The 23,152-nt window shown below is 41.3% G+C and overlaps 1 long non-coding RNA gene across 1 annotated transcript; it reads right to left on the bottom strand.

The window, feature by feature from the left end:
* Positions 1-542: 542 nt before the first annotated feature.
* On the bottom strand, positions 543-2,521 carry LOC109404864 (uncharacterized). Its single transcript, XR_009999293.1, has 3 exons — positions 1,393-2,521; positions 1,192-1,335; positions 543-1,135 (listed from the first exon to the last, which is right to left on the bottom strand). It is a non-coding gene; the product is annotated as an uncharacterized LOC109404864 (long non-coding RNA).
* Positions 2,522-23,152: the final 20,631 nt, after the last annotated feature.

Consider the following 23,152-nt stretch of genomic DNA (forward strand, 5'->3'; position numbering starts at 1 on the left):
TTACTTTGTTCAACTTTCACTGGTGGTGGGTGGCGGTGATGACCAGACCCGGGACTGAGCAAAATGGGAAATGTTGAGAAGTTTTACTGTACATAATAACGACACTTTCGACTACATTGTGAGATATTGTTTTTTTAGTAAATATGTTGAAGACAAAGCAATCGAGGTCGTGAAATCACTATCATAGTAGTCGGCGTTACCCTCCATTTTTTAAGTTGTTCATTCCTATTCCAGTTGTCATTAAAGCAAGTTCATTTTATTCGTTTCACTCCTGAGTTTGATTGGCTGTTCATTGGGCTACCAAACTGCAACTCTACAGGTTATGGGCGATACACGAAGAGAAGCTGCAAGCCACGGTAGTCCACAGTTCAATGAACAAGGATTCTGTTAGATCATAGTAAGCGTTGAATTATGAATGAATAAAACATCATTAGTTACTTTGTTGCAAGTGTCCCGACTTGGTAGAGCTCAACTACCAATAGCGAAAGGGGTTTCGGCACAAACACTGAGGGCTAAGGGCTCCAACTCAATCACAAAGCAAATTGTTCATTCTAAATACGTATATTGAACGTCATAATGACCACCTGACTCCTGATTCTGACCTCGAGGCCTGATTTCCGTCCTACTCTATTATTGTACACATAGTGACTTAAACTAATATACGGTACTCACGACACCGGCCATCATGCTCTTGCCGCATCCAACTCCGCAAAACGACGCATTCTTGCTGGGTGTCGGCGCTATGCGCCCTCTGGCGCACGCGGCTCCTGTGCCACCTGGGTCGTCCACCGAGAATCAATCCCCGCCGGGGGTTCCGCGACTGCGTGGCCGCAGATCGGTCTTTTTCGATTGCCCCAAACGCAAAACTCCAGTGTTGCTTGGGCTGATCCACCGCGAGCGTGTTGAGAACCCCTGGGCGTTGGTTGTGGCTCAGTTTCCTTCGGTGTGCCAAGTGATTTGAGACTGCAACGAAAAAACCCTGTCGTTCCACGGGTTAGTGGATGCTCACACTCCATTCTCCGCTAAACTTACCCAATTGGGGTTTCTCGTTAGTTGTGTTTGCCGTAATGCAACTAAGCCAACCTCAGTCGCCACGAGGTTCTTATGCAGTTCCTGCGGTGCCGTTATCGGTGGCCTGTAATTGGGATCCAGTTAGTTGGCCATTTTGTTCGCACTGCCAATCGTACCTACCGCCCAATTCTCCGCTGATGTCACGAACGTCACCAAAGACAATGGTTTTTACGGTGTGCTTATTGTTGATCGTTTTGTCCCCGTCCTGATGCCAGAAGTTCCTCACGTGATCGGCGGAGTCCGTCGGCTTCGAAAGCGGCTGATCTAATTAACGCACAAGGTTTAGCTTCCAGTTAGCCGATTTTCTGTAGTGTGACTCACCGTACGAATAATCCGAATCTGCGCTCGCTGCTGTTTACAGGAAGATGCCGTAAATCTCTCTTTGGCACCGTCTGGCCACGTATTGATGACAAACTGCAGTGATTTGGGATGTGGTTTAGAGGTTTTGCTTAGCACTCAAGAGGGTCTTGCTCACCTTTTGATGCCTTCTACGTCCGGATGTTTTCTCGGCAATGGTGCGCGTTGTAGGGTCCCAGTCGGGATGGACATCCGCAGCGGCCAAACTCACCCGGATTCGAGACCACCGATTACACGCACCGTCTCCAGTTCTTCCGATTCCATCGCTCTTCCAAAACACACACCTCCTGGCCTCCTGTCACACACTACACGCTCATGCATAACAACCCTATCGGCATTTTATTACACACTTAATCCAAACCCTACAAATTAATGCTGGTATGAACCCTACACGCGTCACCACGCGATCGTTCGCTACCAGCTTGCCAATCGACTATGGCGGTCAATCAAACTTCTTTCTTACACCGGCACTAAACACTCAATCGTTTGCAAAAAGAACACTCGATCACAGTGCCAACCGATCCGACCGATCGCAACATGGGGACTGCCGATGCGACGACGACGGAAAACGTTTGCTCGCGTCCTCGTTCGCCAGCTGTGCGAGTGTGTGTTAGGCACCCTACACACTACTCAAACGGTTTGACCAACATTGACTCCGCCCCCAGGTTGATGGTTGAGTTGGTGCTGTGTTTGACCGTGTGTGATGCTGCTTGACGAACCGATTTGGCAGTTCGTCAAACCGATTTGACGGTTGACGGTTTGGTCGGCAAAAATCAAACCAGTTTGATTTTACTCAAACCAACGGTGGGCGGAGCCAATGTTTGACGAACCAATCGTACCGTGTGTAGTGTTGTTGCACAAACACAGTGCGATTTCAAATGGGGGATGATGTTGGTGCAACCAAAGTGACATGTTGGTGCAACACGATTTGGCAGTTCGTCATACGGTTGCAGAAACATTCGCTGGTTCGACCAACCAGGGGGCGGTGGCAATGTTGGTCAAACGGTTTGAGTAGTGTGTAGGGTGCCTTAGCGCTCGGGCAATTTCTCTCTCGCACGTTGCGAGTGAGATCACAAGGCCGATCGTTTTCCTACGGCTCTTGCTTCTGATCGGATAGGTGTGGAGTCGTGCGCCTTCTTTCACCTATGTACTTGCGAGCATTGGGGGAGCCAGCATTTTATTTTTTCTCACTCACTCTCCTAAACATACACGAGAAGGAGAAAGATTAGAAGAGGGGGCAGCTTGTCTCCTCTTTCATCTCGCTCTTTCTCGTGTATGTTTAGGAGAGTGAGTAAGAAAAAAGAAAAAGCTGGCTCCGCCAGTGCTTGCGAGCTCATATGTGCTGGGAGTAATAATTTTCTGTTGTGCGGCCGATTGATGGTTGATGATTTTCGCAGGGGTTTCTTGAGCCATGGCCGGCGGAGCAGTATTTGTTAGGTGATTCGTACAACAGTGCTAGTGGATTCTAATTTTCTATACGTAATATTCACAACTCATACTTAAACGTAACAACTTGCACTCTAACTTGACTAGACGTCTCCATAGAAACGGTCGTTGTTATCGGCCGAAAGTGAAAATTTTTCTCGCAGCAGGAAGAAAGGAAGCGAAGCGATGCCACGGACTCGGCGTTCTGGCGATATTGTGGAGCCCACAGGAAACCAGGCTGCAGGACATGGTGAAAATGTGCGCCAGTATTTGCAGATGGGGAGTGCGGCAAGAATCCCAAGCAGCAGCATTTCGTTTCCGGTTTATGTCACATGGACCTTTGCGATGCGCATGATGATGATCCGCGAGGGCACCTGGCGCGCGGTTGATCATCCGGACGATTTTCAAGTGGATCCGGATTTGTCAGACAGGGCGCTGGCAACCATATGTCTCAGCATTGAGCCGTACAACCATAGTATTCTATCTATGGTACAACCAGTGAATCAAAATTCAACCATCGCGCAACAATAATGACAATGTCGCAACCTGTATTTGTTGCGACAAACCAACCCATGCGACATAAGTTTGTCCCAACTTGAAAATAATGGGATTAACATCGTACACCATGCGTTTAAAGATTTTGAAGCCTTGCATTGCGATTTTCGAACGGTAACTTCGAGTCGGTAAACACTGCAACTCTGGTGAAGCTCTATCATCAAACTGTTTCGACTTTGGGTTAGTAATAATTGATTATTCACGAGTTGAAACGTACGCAACAAATTCAGCTTCCGTTTTGTCTGCAACAAAAAAATTCGAGATCATGTCATTATCTGTTACCAGTAGGGATAAAGAGTAATCGTCGCACCTTATTTGTTGCTTGTTTTGTGCCTCTTTTGTCTGACAATTCTCTTCACTGGGTACAACTATAGCCCCGTCCAGCGGTCTAAAACAGCGAAGGAAGCCTAGAACAGCTTGAAAACGGCGTTTCAAGATTGCGGGTGGTACCGGAAGATAAGCTTGTTGCGGAAATTGACCAGGCTGGAGTTAGAAGATTGCTCGTCCGTAGAGGAGTATGTCGACGAAATCATGTCAACGAGCCACAAGCTAGAAGAGATTGGGTTCGTGCTAGACGACGAATGGCCGTCGTTAATCCTGCTCATGATGGGACTACCGAAGCAATACGAGCCAATAATTATGGGGCTCGATGCATCTGGGATCAAGCTCACCGCGGACATGGTGAAGTCTAAAATTTTGCAAGACGTCTCCATGGATACAGATTGCAAGTCAAGCGGTACTGTTGGTGCGTTGGCCACCCGTTCGAAGAAGGTACAGAGAAAAAAGAACAAGTCCAACGTGAAATGCTTCAAGTGTGAGAAGTTGGGACATTACGCGTCCGAATGTCAAGCGAAGCCGAAGTCAAAGTCCGAGAAAGGATTCCACGGAAAGCAAACGGCGTTGTTAGCAAGCAAGAATTCCAAGCTAGTGTTGAGCAGAGGTGGACACAACCTACGCAGTACAACGGGTCTCCGAAGCGGAATGCGGAACCGGGATTTCGGGAAAAAATAAAACGCTCAAATTTCGCTACTGTACACTTTAATCGCGTCTTGACTGGTCAAGCAACACACAACTTCTGATTGCTCTCTCTCTTCTACTCTACTGTTGGCGCTCTCGCCGGCGCCGTATTTGCACAACATGCCTACAGTGAGTGCGGCCAACATTGCCACAGTATGCACAATATTGCTACAGTCCAACAGCTAGAGGAAGAAGACTGGATTTAGGATTCTGGAGCAGGGCGGCACATGTGCAAATCCGAGCGGTCACTGATCGACAAGAGAGATGTCACGGAGAGTATATTCGTAGCAAATGCCACCGAAGCTCCTGATCCGGCCGTCGGCAGGGTCAAACTGGATGCCAATGTTGAAGGTATGTGTAGCATACTAGATATCGCTGCTGTTCTGTTTGTTCCAGACCTGGCGGTCAACTTGCTTTCGGTAAGCCGTGTTTGCAACAAAGGATATCGTGTGAGTTTTTCGAAGGACTCTTGCGAGGTTAGCAGCGAATCCACCGGTGAAATCATCGCAACCGGTACCGAGGAGGACGGTTTGTACAAGCTTAAGCAGTATGACCGACCTAAAGCGTGCGTTGCGAAATCCGGCGATAATCTAGAACTGTGGCACAGACGATACGGGCATCTCAACTTGGACAGCGTGAAGCATTTGCCGTCAATGGTTACTGGAATCGACGTCCGTGGGAAGGGTAGTCTAGCCTGCGCCCGGTGTGCTGAAGGTAAGCACCACAAACTTCCGTTCAAGTCAATGGGCAACCGATCGAGTGAACTACTGGACCTGGTTCATTCGGATTTATGCGGACCGATGGAGAAGCCATCGATAGGAGGGGGTCTCCAATTAGCCTAGTGGTTAAGGCTATGGATCGCCAATCCGGAGACGGCGGTTCGATTCCCGTTCCGGTCGAGAAAATTTTCTCGACACCCTGGGCATAGTGTATCATTGTACTTGCCTCACAATATACAAATTCATGCAATGGCAGGCAAAGGAAGTCCTTCAATTAATAACTGTGGAAATGCTCAAAGAACACTAAGTTGAAGCGAGGCAGGCTAAGTCCCAGTGGGGACGTAGAGCCATAAAGAAGAAGAAGGAGGAAGCAAATATTTCGTTACGTTTATAGACTATGCCAGCCAAAATCAACCACATTTGCATTACCCGAAAATGGAGACGGAGCCGAGGACGGATCCTTCTTGATGTGCGGAACAAACGTAGCGCCGATATTGTGTTCGACCATCATCTCCTAATCGGCGAGATCCGACTGCGCATTGCCAGGATCCAGCGACAGGAGGAGAAAATCGGGCGCCGGTTCAACACACGCCGACTGGAAGACGCTGCGGTGAAAAAGTCCTTCGTGGAGGAGCTAGAGAACCGTGCTGCGGATACTCCAGCAGGTGCAAGCGTAGAAGATCAATGGAACGCCATCAACGCCACCGGCGAGAATAGTTTGAGCGAGCTCATTTTTTTTTTCTTTTATTTAGTATTACATCAAATTCAAGATAAAACTGAATCAACTTGGGTTGATTTGATTTTCCGTGACGTCATCACGGGAAACCCATGTCACCAAGGTAAGTAAAAGGAAGGTAATCCAATATGTTAGATCACACAATCCGCCATATTGGAATTTTAAATGACAGCTGGCAAGCTTGTTTTGATTTGGCAGTTTATCAAAAATAGCACGCCATGACCTAAAAGTTGTCACTTCACCGAAGAAAATTTCCATTTCAAAACTAAGCTACCGGAGCTTCACTCTCACGCCTTTCCTCCAGATGCTGATTTTCAAAGGTTTCCTTCAAATTGAGATAATACCTATACTTGCTTGTCCTGGATTGTCGGCTCAATGTTTTGTGTCCATGGGACTTACCAGCTCCTAGAGCTAAAAGGCAACGGGTGGAGTCAGTAAGGAATGCTGTTGGTTTTTTGTGAGGAATGTTTACTGCTAGATTAAGAGTATGCGCTTTCGCCGAGAAGATGCTGCAGCTCGGTGGTAGCGCTTCGCGCTTGGTGATAAGTATTGTGCCTTGCAAGATAAATCCGCGAAACGCGTTTGTCTTCTTCTTTTCCATCAAGTTGCCAAAATATGCCCGCACCACTATGAGCGACCTGATGGTCAGAAATTCTGCATGCGGCGCTCATATCAAATCCACATGAGGCTGCGGCGATATGGCCGCGAGGAGATGCACGCGATACAGACGCAATGTGGAAATGGAAAAATTGAAGCCGCATCCTTCTGCAGCATCACTTAACAACATCCCGATTATTAAATACAAAGCCGACGAGGTGATGCGTATGCGTATAGTGAAGCAATGTCGTGATAAATATTATTACGATTTCTGGCCACTTGAGATGCCATTGTGCTAACTTTTGTTTTGATATGAACGGCCTGAAGGCTGCTGCAATGCTGCTGGGTGGGTGACAGTATCTGTTCGATTTTGACATTGCGTCTGTATCGCGGGAATCTCCTAGCGGCCATATCGCCGCCGCCTAATGTGGATTTATTATAAGCGCCGCAATACCATCTCCGAAAGGACCGACACCGACTGAATTTTCCCCCTTCGACCCATCCGCGTAAAAAACGGTGCATCTCTGAAAACCACGTTCAATTACTTCCTATACGACGGGTACTAACTTTTCAGGCGGGTCACTCGCCCTAGTTGGGTGTTCTGTACGTTCCATTTACGGCCTGTGTGGTCCTTAGGCGTTGACAAATAGGAGGAAATGTGCTTCTCGTTTTTTTTTTGGGAAAAGCATAGCAGTTCTACGAACGATCGTGTAGCAGCTGCTCTTCCACTGCGTCAAAATTTTTCACTTATGTGGGAGTAAACAACAACTCCTAGCAACCCTAGCAACCCCACAGAAACTGATAGAGTACAGTGTAAACAAACTCGCCAGCAGTCAGCTCCACCACCCCCGCCATAAACCAATGTTGCGTTGGATCTTCCTCGCGAGCATTCATTTTTGCATCTTCGCGATCCATTATTCACAAGCATTCGTTTTTTCATTTATGCTTCGCGAAGAACACTCTAGCAAGTCAATGGGAGCAGTAAACGAGGAAGTAAGTTGATCATTTGTGCAGACCACATGCAACTTCCATTCGTTCACTCCTTCAATCGTCCTCTTCGTTGTGAGTGCATTTTGACAGTTGCGTTGCGGCTAATCTGGTTGGGAAAGACCTGGCATCAGGCATTAAAATTCTACGCCGAAATCCGGATTTTCCGCAATCCTCGGTGACCGCTCCGGCTCCCCCACTCAGTAGAAGGTGATTTTTTGAATCGAATTAGCCCATGCAGGATTGCTAGAATTGGCGATAAAATGGTAAAAATATGGCCAATTTTTATTTAGCAGGTACCAGGGTATCATGTTAGCTAGAATGCCGTGCAGCGGGTGCCGTTCACGAAGCTGCTCGTGCGAATGGTTTTCTGATCTTCGCGAAGAGCACGCATGATGCATCGAAGCAATCATGTCTTCGGACGATGAAGTTTTTTTTCCAGTCGTAACGAGCGACGACGACGCTTTGTTGATGACGAACAAAGCTCAAGCATTGGCAAACCTGTTCACTCGCAGTTCACATGTACAATGGCGAAGCAATATTCATCGCCCTTCGCATGTTTCATCAGTGTTCAGCAACATTGCCATAAACCTCTCCCCGCATCTACTGACTGCGTATATGCCAGTACCTTCCATTATATTTACCTTGGTTAATACATTCCAAGTTCCAATTCTTGTCCGTTGTTTCGCGCTAAAAGTCGTTGCCGTTGACGCTGTTTGAGCCGCACCTCCTTGGTGAACAGACGCTCGAGACGTACCTCCTGAATTTAGCTGAAGTCAGAAGGACAACAGTGCCCAGGCTGCACTACCAGCTAAGCACACAACTCTTAGCTGGCAGTCTTTGTCATCGCTTGACCCGTGAGGTAGGAACTTGTGAGGACCAGAGCTATTTTGGACGCTCTCCTTTTCGTCTCACCGTTTTGCAGCCCGCTGCTCAAGGGTATCATTGGAATAATACCTAGACAACAACACATCCATTTGAAGTTTACTTTTAAAGTAAATGCGCTGGAATGAATAGTGCTTAAAAATCCACAAAGATAGACACAATCAACCACAGGTAGTCCCAAAGGACAATTCGATCCTTGCAGGACGTTGTTGGTTGGCTAGTGACAACAGTTTGAATACATGGCTTGAAAAACTTTTCCTCACGTGTTCCTCACGTGCCAAAGCAGTTTTTGGGTGCAGTAGCAAAAGCAGTTGCCGGGTGGCAGATAGATAATATGTGCTAGCTATAGTGGCCGATTTTTGATTAGGTCAGTAATTTAAAACTTGTTCACTAATTGGCAAAAGTTTTCCTCTATATAGCCAAAGTTTTCGTTTTTCTACCGTTTTGGTTTGTGTTTGGGTGAAGTTTGAAGGTTTTGTTCTAGCTGCTACTGCGGCCAACTACCATCGCCAGCGCGTGATCCAGGACCGTTCAAAGTTCTAGCTATAACATCCGCTCGGTTTAACCGACCACAAACAAGCACATGCAATTTTTCACCACACTGATTAATAAACATTAGCTTCCTTGCCTTACGTTATTACTTTTAAACGACTGCTAACCAGCCAGTGCCATTTTTCCGGTTTTACTTTATGACCCTTTCGGACGGATATCTACCTACCACCCAGCCTCATCAGTCAGCACCAGCAGTAACCGCGGAGAGGGTCAACGAGCTCGGGTTCCTTCGGTGTGCGGTTCTGTATCATTTGCACCACATTACCAACCACACGCCTCCCCATGCATGGTGGACGGAAACTGCAAAAACCTCATTTACATTTCAATTTTTCATGTTGCATGCCACATCATTGCGGGGTTTTTGATGTATGCAAACCAAAAAAAAAAAAAGGGCACACACCCCTCAAGGTAGTTTTGGCTTGGGAGTTCCACTAATTGCCGAATGCAAATTCGCTACATTTCTTTGCTAGCAGCGATATGTGATAACTATTTCTTTACGTTTTCTGCGTATATATTGTGCAGCATATATCAATTATGATGACAGAAGCTTGTCAAATACTGTAGATCGTTTGGTAATTGCAACATGCTTTTTTTGAAATCAAAGTTTTGGTATAACATACACTAAGGTCTTTTTTACACGGATTCGCGCTTTCAACTTTCTTGCGCACTAAGCGTCCATCAGAAGGATTTCTAAAAGGATGAAAGGGGGTTTCAGGGAAAGGGTTTCCTGAATTTTCAAAAGATTGGAATAGAGAGGATCATAAATAAAAATAAAATCATAAAAAAGGTGGTTCCTCGGGTTATGTAGGGATCGATCCACTAAAAACTCATCTCTTTCTTCCTTACCTTGGCGGTATGCCCGTTCGAGAAGGGGGGTGCGTACTAGCCTGGTACACGGTTTATATGGGAAAATATAAAAAATGGAAAAACTCCAACTCCTGTATACTTTTTGAGCTCCATTTTGGTCCCATTTCAACTGTGCAAAATTTCAGATCTTTCGAAGAAACTATATTTTAGCGCCCGCCATTCTTAGTTTTTCATACGATTTACTATGGGGAAAATTTACTTTCCAAAGAAAAATCGCTTGAGGTTACCCATTGATCTCTAAAAATAAGTCGTTGAAAGATTTCTGTAGATAACTTCACGAGGAATCAGACCACCGAAGACCGCAAAGCGATGCGGCATTCGTAGAAAAAGTTAAGGAGTGTATCGGAAATTAACTATATATGTTCAAAACATCCTAAAAAATAATTTATTCGAGTTATAAATAATTTTATTTTTGGAGGTACTATATAAATCCTCAGAAAATGGAATGGCACTTTTGCTTTTGTAAAAATAATTATTTTACATGGACATCAATCTCAAAGTTTAAACGCATGATCTTGAAATTTTGGACACCTCTTAAAAATTTGAAATTGCGGAAAAAATGGAAATTTTGTTGATTTTTTTTAAATATTTTAGCACAAATATATTCTTTCCCAGATTGCTCATAATATAGATAAAAAATTATTTTCAAGAAAAAATTTGACTCCATTTTAGCGCAATTCTTAAAAATGAAAAAAGGTCATTTTTCAGGGACCCCATTTTTTTATGCTCATTCAAAGCACGATTACGCAAATAAAAAATACATCAAATTGATAATTAATTTTTTTTTCAATTGGAAATGTTTTTAAACTTAATGACGAGGCAGCTTTAGTAGAGAACGGAATTGTATAACCTTTGAAGATATTTAAAACAGACTGTCAAAGTTCGACAAAAAATTATTGTTTTTTTTAGGATAGGCCATTTTTTAAATGCTGAGGGTTTTTCGATCATAAATATTTTTTTTTATGTTGGTGTTCGGTGATATGTTATGTGTACATAACTGCTAACAATATTTAATATTTTTTGGATTTTTCACCGTAGAAGTTTTATTCGCTACAGGTTATTGAAACGCTGAAAAATCTTTAAAAAAGAACAATTTGTCCAAAACTTTAATTTGTGAGATGTATTTATTCTACAATATTTTCAATAATGCTAAACATTTTTCAAATTTTTTCAGGCTGTTCTAAACTTGACTGTATTGTGAAGATTTGATAGAAGAACTGAAATGATAAGACCAAACATGCTTCGAGACAGAGCATCCTGAATGTTTATAGTTAATTTCCGACACACTCCTTATTAAGCCTTACCCGATCGATAAAAAGACGAGGTTTTATTATTTATTGGGGTAGGTAATCAAAATTTGAACCAAATCGCGGATTTCTGAAGCAGTGAAAATTTTAAGTGATATTTTCTCCCACATGGAAATAATTTACTACCGTCGTGCGGGGCTACTTTTGAAATGCGGGGCTACTTTGGACACTTTCGAATATGGATTTTTAGAATTCGAAATATGGTTCAAATCTGTTTGATGTCTTTGGAACTATTATGAAGCAATAGTTTTCCCTCCATTTGGTTGAAATTATTTTTCAAACAGACCGTTTATTGCTCGTCAGGACGCGAAAAGACATCGAATAAATCAATAAAATATACATAACGTATCAGAACATTTGGTCTGTAAGCATTGTTTCTACAGTTCATAAATTTTAAAGGATTGATCAATTCATTTAAAATATATCAACGTAGCATATACGAGTTGCTTCTCAGCTATTGACGAGTACGGTTGTGTTTTATATCCAGCTGCGTTTCAGTACAGAAGTGTATAATAGTACCGTGATCTCAGGGATCTCATTTATTGCGCTATCTCTCTTTCGGTTTTGCTTTTCAGTTTGCAGATAAGTACTTTTTTCGTTTATTCTTTCTAATCGAGTGCATATAGTTTCGAGATCACCAAAGGGTCTGACCTGCTTGGGAGCGTTGCTTCCATTGCAAGCCATGGACCAAGACAGCGACCACAGTGAAGAACCCCCGGCTAAAGTTAAACCACCCGATCCTCATAGTTCCGCACAGCAGCTTCAGCCGATTCTACAAACACAGTTGTCTTTGCTTGATTCTTCTCCGCCGCCAGCGCTCTCGTCGTCCACTCAATCGGCCCCTCTAGTCCAGTCTCAACAACTGCAATCAGCCCGCGCCCATCCACCACCACTGCCGCCATCGTCATCATCCAAAGCCACGTCCCCCACGCCGCCATCATCAACCGCCAATGCCTCTCAGTCGTTTCCTAACCAAATGCCTCTTCGGCACAGATGCTACCCGGAGTCCTGCAAGGGTCCGTTCGAAGTGTTCGTTCGCCAGAAAGATAAGCCTGTCAAAGTTCTACTCGTTTCCGCAGAGGTCCATAAACATTATCGGTCAGTAAAGGAAGTCAAACAGCTCGGGTTCACAAAGGTTCGCATCATTTTCTCCGATCGGTCAGAAGCCAACAATGTTGTGTATAACGAGCTTCTTAGCCGGCTCTATCGCGTCTACATTCCCAGCGAAAAAGTTGAGATTGATGGGGTAATTAATCAAGCTGAAATGGACCTGAACTGCCTTACAAATGAAGGGTTCGGAAAATTCGATGATCCGCGTGTTCCTCAGATGTCTATTCTTGAATGCCAACAATTGGCCGAAGTTCAGGTCGAGGGCAGTACGAAAACCTACATTCCCAGTAACGACATACGTGTCACTTTTGAAGGAACAATTCTTCCAGATTACGTCGAAATAGGTCAGGCTCTCATACGTGTTCGCGTGTACACCCCGAAGGTCATGCTTTGTGCCAAATGTAAAAAGTTTGGTCACACGCAGATCTATTGTTCGAACAAGGCTTGTTGTGATACGTGTGGTAAACGCCACACAGAAGGCGAATGCACAATTGAGCAACCAGCTTGTCTGTATTGCAAGGGTTCTCACGTGTACAAGAAACAAATGAAGCTAGCCAAGGCGAGAGTTGTACAGAAGTCCAAACTGAGTTACGCAGCCATGGTAAAAGCTCCTGTTTCGCAAAGCTTTGAGCATGAAAACACCTACAGTTCGTTGAGTGACCTGTCAGATTTTGATGACGAAGCGGTAGAAGCACATCATAGCAGGTACGTTCCTCCAAAGAGGAAAAAACTGCGATCTGTTCAAAACCCGAAACGTGCAAAACAGGAGAACGACAAGTGTTCGCTCTCTCATGGTCAATCTTCGAAACCTACAAGGTCGTCGCAAGACATACCTGGATTCAAGAAAGACGATTTTCCTCCACTCCCACCATCAGAAAGAAACCCCCGAGAACCAGAAACTTCACAGTCGAAGCAAAGCACGGATAAATTCGATATTCCTCAGCTGATTCACCTCTTAGCAGAAGCGTTTAATCTAAGTAATTTCTGGGTCGACTTTTTGTTGAAATTGACTCCCATTTTCAAGACCATTCTTTCGAAGCTCATAACGTCGTTGCCCCTCCTTGGTTTGTTTTTGTCTATCGATGGCTAATTCAAATCACAAGGGTAGGTTTTCCATTTTACAATGGAACTGCAGAAGCATTTTGCCAAAAATAGGAAATCTTCGTAATTTTATCAATCAAGTAGAAGCTGATTGCTTTGTACTCTCGGAAACATTTCTTGTAGATAGTTTATTCTTCAGCATTCCCTCGTTTAATATTGTTCGTCTGGATCGTGATACTAGAGCCGGAGGAGTATTGATTGGTATAAAGAATAATTACTCGTTCGAACGTGTAAGGATCGATAGTTGTTCCCCAATTGAAATAGTCGCATGTTCCATCAAAATCGATGGACGTAGAGTTACAGTTGCTTCCGTTTACATAGCACCATCAGCAAAATTGAATAACTACATTTTACGTAACGTAATACGCCAAATTCCTCAACCAGCATTCATATTAGGGGATTTTAATTCACACGGCACTGAATGGGGAGAGGCAGTAGATGATGCTAGAGCAAACCTCATTTACGAAGCGTTAGATGAATTTCAACTTTCTGTTTTGAATACTGGAGAAATTACGCGTATAGCTTGTCCTCCTCAAAAATGTAGCCGAGTCGATCTTTCTTTGTGCTCTTCATCCCTTGCGTTAAATTCATCCTGGACGGTCATGAACGATCCAGCAAACAGTGATCACCTTCCTGTCCATATCACTTTTGGTACCTACGAATTTGATCATACAACTGTATCATTTGATCTCTGCCGACACATAAATTGGGATGATTACTCATCATCGATATTGAATGCTATCGAAAACTTCGACGATATTCAGCCGGACGAACTATATCCTTTGTTGACTTCGACTATCTACGAAGCAGCAATTAATGCTCAAACTAAGCCCGTTCCGAAAAATCCTCGCCGATCTAAGACTCCCACAATATGGTGGGATTCAGATTGCACCGAAATTGTCAATCAAAGATCTGAAGCATTTAAAATGTTTAGGAAATCTGGTTCAACTGAACATTATCTGAATTATCGTAAAATAGAAGCAAAAAGTAAGCGCCTTCTTAAAGCAAAGAAGAGAAATTTTTGGAAATCGTATGTGGAATCACTAGATGGACAAACTGCGCTTAGTTCTTTGTGGAGCACAGCACGTAAAATGCGCAACTATGTGCCCCCACCTTGTAACCTGGATAGATATGATTCTGAATGGATTCAAGATTTTGCTCAATTGATATGCCCTTCATTCGTTCCTGGTGATAAACCGAACTTTAGAAGTGAGAATTCGGATTCTTTCGCAGATTTAACTCAGGACTATACTATTACTGAACTAGAACATGCCCTATCAGCTTGTAATAATTCATCGCCAGGATTAGACAATGTGAAATTCCTTTTAATTAAAAAATTACCAGAACAGGCTAAACTTATTTTACTAAATTGCTTCAATTGGATTATTCAGAATAATGCAATTCCCAGATCATGGTCAGCAGTTAAAATTATTGCAATTCAAAAACCTGGCAAAAATCCAGGCTATGCAGAATCATACCGTCCCATTGGATTACTATCGTGTTATCGAAAAACTTTAGAGAAAATGATTCAATTTCGTTTAGAATCTTGGGCCGAAAAGAATAACATCTTATCTCCTACACAATATGGATTTAGGCAATCCAGAAGTACAAGAGATTGTCAAGTGCTATTGGCAACCGATATCCAAGTAGCCTATACCTTAAAACAGGAGCTTGCAACCGTATTTTTGGACATAAAGGGTGCCTATGACTCAGTATTAATTGATATACTCTGTAAAAAGATGAACGACCTAGGAGTTCCAACTAAACTAGCAAGCTTTCTATATTCGTTGCTTTCTTACAAGGAATTACATTTTGAACAGACCAATAAGATAGCACAAATCCGTTGTAGTTTTATTGGGTTAACACAGGGATCTGTTTTAAGTCCGTTACTTTACAATATGTATACCAGTGATATTGATAAATGCATTCACAATGAGTGTGTTTTAGTTCAATATGCAGATGATAGTTGCATTTGGACATTTGTTAAAAACTCAGCTCTAGCAAAACAGTATTTACAATCTACGTTAAATAATCTTATGGAATGGGCCAATAACCTAGGATTTACATTTTCGCCTAGTAAGTCAGAAATAGTAGTATTTTCAAAAAAAGTTTTCTCTTCAAATGTACAACTACGACTAGGTTTAGAAAGCATATGCCAAGCAACCAGCTCTAAATATCTCGGAATTTGGTATGATCAGAAATGTACTTGGAAGTTGCACATAGAATATCTTGTTAAGAAATGCCAAAAACGCGTAAATTTTCTTCGAACAATATCGAGTACGTGGTGGGGCGCACATCCAAATGATATGATTAAACTGTACAAAACAACTATATTGTCAGTAATGGTATATGGTTGCTTTGTGTTCCATCAAACTGCAAAAACACATTTTTTAAAATTAGAGAGGATTCAATATAAGAGTCTACGGATATGCTTAGGATTAATGACATCAACTCACACTATGTCAGTTGAAGTGCTAGCAGGAGTTCCTCCAATTGAAGTTCGGTTTCTTCAGTTGAATTCAAGATACTTAGTAGCCAAACATATATCATCTTCGCCAATTATCGACAACATAGATAAACTTTTCGAATTAAATCCTCAATCCAGTTACCTTAAATCATACCGAATCTGTTTAACAATTCCTTCGGCACCTGAAGACCATATCAATTATTTCGACATAGATCCTTCATCTGCATTTCCTGAAATAATAGTTGACAAGTCTCTACTGTCGGTGACGAGAGACATGCCGTATATTGAACCAAGAATGTTGCGAGCCATTTTCAAAGAAAGATCATCTGCTTTTGAAGATCATAACGTATTTTTTACAGATGGATCTTTATTAGACGGACTTGCGGGGTTCGGGGTTTATAGCATTAGTCATCAAGCAAGTTTTAGTTTAGCCGAACCGTGTTCAGTGTATATGGCTGAATTAACGGCAATATGGTATGTATTGGAATATATTGGTCACTTACTACCTGGAGCATTCTTAATTTGCTCAGACAGTTTGAGCTCTTTAGAAGCCATTTTAAAAATGAGATTGTCCTCCAAGACTAGCTCCATGGTACTGAAAATTAGAAAATGTATTTCCCAACTCCAAGAACAAAGTTTTAAAATTTCATTTATTTGGGTTCCTTCTCATTCCGGAATACACGGAAATGAGTATGCAGACACCCTTGCAAAAGAAGGTACTACACAAGGGGAACAATTTCATCGACCAATAGAACCACAGGATTTTCACACCGTCATAAAGGATACTACAATGCAAATTTGGCAAAACCAATGGAATCATAGCAATCTCGGTAGATTTTGCTACAGTATTCTTCCTAACGTAAAACGTAAACCCTGGTTTTCAGAAATGAATTCCGATCGAAAATTCATCAAAAACATGTCCAGAATCATATCTAACCATTATACCTTGAATGCGCATCTTTTCAGAATTAAAATCACCCAATCCAACGTTTGTGAATGCGGAGAAGACTACGAACATTTTGATCACGTCCTCTGGCACTGCAGAAAATATACGGATCCCAGAACGCTTATGCAGGATGAAATGTTGCGAATCGGAAGACCTCTACAATCACCAATAAGAGATATTATTGGGATGATGGATGTTCAAGTTATGCAAATAGTCAATAATTTTGTAATCCGTGCAAAAATTAGGTTATAATATTACGTGTTTCCGTAGTGTATTTGTATTAGTACTTTAGATTGTTTTTTTTTTCTTTCAAAATTGATATGTCGGCTAAAAGATGGTTTGTATTTACCTAAATTGCCTAATAAATAGTGGGTGGTGTGCCCACAAATTAATTAAAAAAAAAAAAAAAAACGTAGCATATACAATCGAATATTTGTATCGTTATACATTATAAATGACCATTTCACCCAAATAAAGGATTGATGGTCCCTTTTTTCAGGCTATTTATATAGCAATATCACGCTGCTCATAATACCAAAGGTAGCACAGAACCATCTTCAATCGCATAAATTTATTGAAATCATGTTCGATATAGTTTACTACAGTATTGGTACAAAGTAGTGTTTTTAATAAACCTGGAATTTGAAATGCAATTTTGTTATAGATAAAAATGTCCAAAGTAGCCCCCATCCGGTTCTATATGAGATGAGTCCGATTGGTGTATGAACAACTTTTTTGTTTATTGATGGATTTAGTTCAAATTTTGCATACATCCTACACACATACTCACAATTATTATGTGTAACAATTGTAGAAATCCATTTACTACTCTGGGAATTATAATGTCATAAAGTTGAAAAACCATGAAAAAGTGTAAAAAGTAGCCCCGCACGACGGTACGGCAAAATCGTATGTACATGAAAGCCACGGGTATAAGACACATTCCACGCACTTCTACGCCAAGGGTGTGAAATTTCAAAGTGATTGTTTTGCCCCAAGCTTTCCAGCATATGAAAAACAGTAGGTTCAATCTTAGGAAAATCATTTGTTTTACTTAAAATTTGACTGGTAACGTATTTAAAGAGTTAGGTGAAGTAATAGCATTTTATATAAGAAAAATGAAATTTTTCATTGATAATTTTCAAATATGGCTGCTTGCATGTTAAAGTATGAAAACATTATACCTATTTTTTGTTAATGTAGTATAATAATGTATATTTTATACACCAAAAGATAACTTTTCATACAAATGGGTTTTGACAAGTTTGAAGCACTTTTTGCAATAGCCGCAATTTAATGGTGTCCCGTTACGAAAATAGCACATTTGTTGTAATAACGAATTTATTACGAACTTTAGAAACATAATTTTCTGGATTCTCTTAGTACTCGTGGAGACCTTTCTTCCAACATATGGGTTACCTTGATCGACGCGTTATCTTAGGCGTTACAATGGGTGCGTAGAGATGGTGTCCCGTTACGAAAATTTTAAAAACTTTCATAAGTGGATAAATAAGTTTCGTTTGATCAAATATTTAACCCAAAAAACGTTACCATTATGAAATGATATTATAGGGTGCATATATTTTCATTATCCTTCTTGATGTAACGCCCCTACTGGAACAAAGCCCGTTTCTCAGCTCACAAAAACTACGTAAACAAAGGGCAGGTATTTTGGTGGATTAGTATAACAAGCATAGGCGCCAACTTGTGACGTAGTTGGGGGGGCGAAGCTCTCAAAAATTGGACAACATTCAAGTTTTTTCAGCTTAATGCGCTAGTTTTCACGTGAATATGCCTAAATAAGCTGAACTGCATCGGTATTTTCCGTACTTGATTGGTTTTGAGAGGCCTCGCCCCCCCAACTACGTCACAAGTTGGCGCGTATGATAACAAGTGATATTTTATGAGGTTTTGTGATGACAACATACTCTTTAAATGCTATAACCTTTTTAACATGTACTATGAATTACCACCATGATGATAAAAAGGCTTATAGAATCACACAACATTTAAAACTTGAAGATGGTTGGCATTCCTTCTTTACCCCATTAATCACCGTATAACTCACTTTTATGACGACAAACATATTTTGAAGCTTATGTTCTTATTGAAACTTAAAAAAAAATGTAAAATTCATCACGAAAATGGCGTTGCATTACTTTTTGTGACAACATAAATTAGTAACCATTGATTGAAAGTCTAGCGACCTCCCTCTTGTCATTTTGATTGACAACCTTTTTTTCTTCTCGAAATCCTTGCATTGTTACTGGTTAGCTAACTATCAACGGAAAGCCCCCATAATCCCATCCCTTCTAAAAAAAACATTGTTCTCTCTAACCTTGACCAAACGGCGAGTTTGACGGTTCCCCAAAACTAACATAGTATAAAGGAAAAATCCCCTAAAAATGTAAAATTTATTTCAAATGAAATTGGCTCCTTTATTCCCAAGGCGCATGAGCCTTTAAATAAAGGTTTAAAGAAACATGCGAAATATGCTTGAAAAGACTGTTCTGAATGAATGTACCGTAGATATGTATCATTGAATCTTCTTCGGATCATTATAATGTAGAATGTGGAAAAATCGCGAAGATAGATACTTCGCACAACCATAGTTTTGAAGATACAATTAACCTTCACGTACCCGATCCCCGATAACTCATTTTCAAAATGCTGGCATTTCGTGAATTTTCCTCCGATGTGTTTTTTTTGAAGTCTCCCTTGATCGATCATAAATTGGTGCGTATTCATTACACTCAAGTGGCCATGTAGTATCCGGAATAGTTCCGGATATATTCCGGATTGTACTTGTCAGGGAGTGGGGAAGGGGTCTGTTTTGCAAAATGGCTAAAAGTGTTATTGTGTCTCAGAGGCCCCAGCAGAACCTGCTCCAGGTGTTACGGAGCGGCCATATCAGTTGATACATACTTAAGTCATTTTTTTCTATCCCATTCTTTCGAAATCATGAAGATTGATACGTCGCTCCGCATGTTTTGGTTGGAAACCAGAAATGTCCCCGATGACACCCCGTGGAACCTGTGCTATATGTTTCGGGGTGGCCATATTAGTTGGTACATACTTCAGTCTATCGTTTCTGACTCAGTCATTCGAAATCATGAAGATTGATATGTCACACGGCATGCTTAGGTTGAAAACCAGAAGTGTCCCCAATGAGGCCCCGCGGAACTTGTCACGGGGATCCGGATGGGCCAACTTATTCAAATCTGGTTATAGCAGTTGTGTTTCACTGTTTGGCTGAAAATCGATGATTCAAACACAACAACACACAAAATAATCACTTTTAGTCATTTTGACAACCCCCTGACCCCAGCACAACCGGTTCCGGATATTGCATGGCCACTTGAGTATAATAAACTAGCACCAATTTATGATCAATTGAGGGCGACTTAAAAAAAACGGATGAAAATTGACAAAATGCCAGCATTTTGAAAATAAGTTGTCGGTGTCGGGTACGTATAGGTTAAATACACCTCGAAACAGGTTCCCCAGGGCCCATTCCGATGGCCAACATAATGCCAGAGCGGGTTTGAATGTCTATTTGTGTCCTGCCGGACAGCTACCATCTGTCTGAAAAACATTGCCGAAGACACCAACATTTTATCTAGCAAAACATTTGATCTACAACTAGATGTCTTTAGCCGTAACGGGACACCATTTGCAAAACACTGTTTTCACGCGAGCGTAACGCTGCGCTCCCAAAACTAAATCAAGAATATTTCCAAAACTATACATTTCTCAGTAAAACCTACTTCGGCAATCTTGTTCACATCAATCCGAAAAAGAAATGTCTAGAAGACTCTAGTATTCAAAACTTCATAACAGAGCTGATATACGCATTTCAGTTTGAAAATTTTAAAAACAAGATTTCTGCGATGGTGTCCCGTTACGAAATGTAACATGTTATATCATGTAAATTGGAACCAAAACCCCATAAAACAAGTATTGCACCAGAAAGTACATCTAATATGCTTGTTATAAAACCTGTTAAACCATATGATTATGAACATTATATTCGATTGCAGACGTCATTTGTTCACGAAAGTTAGTTCCTCGCGGTGTCCCGTTACGCTGGAATGTGTCATAAGCTTTCTGTTAAATGGTAAAAAGTTTGTATTTGCACCGAATTTCATTTAAATATTCGATTTTTCATCAACAATGATTTTAATCTTAATTTGAAGCAATTTTAATCTTAATTTGAACTACTGGCGGCAGCAGCTCGAGCAATTCACAAAACAGCCAATTCCATGCTAAACAATGAAAAATCAAATGAATCTGCTAATTCTCATACCAATTTTCATTAGGCAGTGGAATCTCAACTCAGAATGTTCGAAATTCTTTAGGAATTTGGAAACTAAATTTGGAATTTTTCATCCCCCAAGAGTAAACAAAGCAACCATTAGCGCAATCTACAGGCCAACACTAGAAGCTCACCCTCGTTTATTAGTTCAAATTTAGATTACAAATGGTTCAACTTAAGATAAAATTCTCCAAGTAAGAATCACTTAAATTAGATAATTTTATGACAAATAATGCGGAATATTATTCGGTTGGTCGATTCTACGATAAATAAGCTTTCATTTGACGTGTTCACTTATTGCGTGTGATGCAATGCATGAGCTGTATGGATGCACCGAAAATGGGCTTTCTCTGGGGGGAAATAGGTGAAATCACAGTGATTTTTCAATTGCTTATTTTCGATGGCAAAAACGCTTTTTTCAATGCTTTTAAAGCTTATGTTATCAAATTATATTACGGAAAACTGTTTAACATCTTTTTCGGGATAATATTTGCCCAAAAATTACGTCATTTCAATGAATTTCAAAATAGTTCAAATTAAGATTACATTTTGACTAGTTCAAATTTTGATTTCTTACCCTGTTATTCCTTACATGTTAAACAGCGTGGGAATGTCATTCGGTTTTCAGTCAATAACTTTTTTCCACATGCCTTAAATCGCTTTGCGTTCTTCAGAGGGTTTGTTCCTCGTAAAATTTCCAACAGAAATCTGTCGTGTCCGGAAGGACACCATGGCAATTCCAATCCAATTCAATCGGTCGGATCTTATCACCCGGGATGCACCCGACGAGTAATCCAACTTACTCGTGCAAAATACTTTACAAGACTGACGTTTCATTTCATCATGATCGTTTGCTTTGTTTTTCAGATGGCGCATCACCGCTGCTAAAGCTATATGCCCTGTTTCTCGCTTTCTCTGTATCCCTCTCAATCCCTACAAAATCATTCATCGATATAATTTTAGGGGTTAAGGGGCAACCTGTGATGATTTTTCTTTAAAAAAGTGATTTTCCCATAGTAAATCGTATGAAAATTTAAAACGGCTGGCGCTAAAATATAGTTTCTCCGATCGAGCTGAAATTTTGCACAGTTGATATGGGGCCAAAATGGAACTCAAAAAGTGTACAGGAGTAAAATGTCTTTTGGTTTCCCACGCTAGTGTGTACATGAGTACTAGACTGAGTCAACAAAGTCGATTTTTCGGAACTAAGCTTTTTCGATTCCTTTCAGCGTCCAAAACAACTGTGCAAAATTTGGGAACGTTTGGTTGCGTCCCCTATTCCGCATTGCGATTGGAATTTGTATGGAAAAACGTACTTTTTTGCATTTTTCTCATAAATTGAAATTATTAAATAATTTCAAATTTTGTCTAAAATGATCGAACTAATGACATTGAAGCACAGACAAACAGACATACTACTCAAATCGCAATCATCGCACGATTTAACGGTCATTTTGAAAATAATATGTGGTTCGGACTGTGCTCGCATGTGTCATGGTGGCGCTGTTGTGCCTACATCACCTCTCGATTTTGGAGAGGAATGAACGCGACGCCGATCAATGTTTACATAGAATGACTCAATCATGAACCTTCATTCATGTTTTATGAATGGATGACGTTACGGTGGAGTCGTCACCTGCTAAATTGTTATATAGAGCCGAGGGAAACCACACCTGGAAATGAATGCTTCGGATTGAGCATTATAGAGGGTGCTAGTGAGGTGCTAAACGATGTTTTTGAAACAAATTTCTTCTAAGTAATATGTCTGTTTGTCTGTGATTAAAGTATGGCCTAGAATATGCCGAAGATCTTTGCCAAAGACCACAAAGTGATCCGACACTTATAACAAAAGTTATTACGTTCAGAGCGTCTGGTGGTGCTTAACATTTAACCACAGAGAACAGACATCCAAGCATATGGAAACTTTTCTGGAAAGCTGTGTAAGGGATTCTTTTTTTCAGCGTTGACTACACTAGCTTCACCTATGCCACAAGTTGCTGCAGTCAGTGGTGAGTATGCATATCTAGATAAGTTTTATATTCACCACTGACAACAGCGTGGGAACTTTGCGATAGCAGCGCCACCACGATATTGTTACTTGTATTGCCATTTCAAATGCCCGTTAAATTTCTTACACA

Source organism: Aedes albopictus, chromosome 1 (genome assembly GCF_035046485.1).
Source record: "Aedes albopictus strain Foshan chromosome 1, AalbF5, whole genome shotgun sequence".
NCBI lineage: Eukaryota > Metazoa > Arthropoda > Insecta > Diptera > Culicidae > Aedes > Aedes albopictus.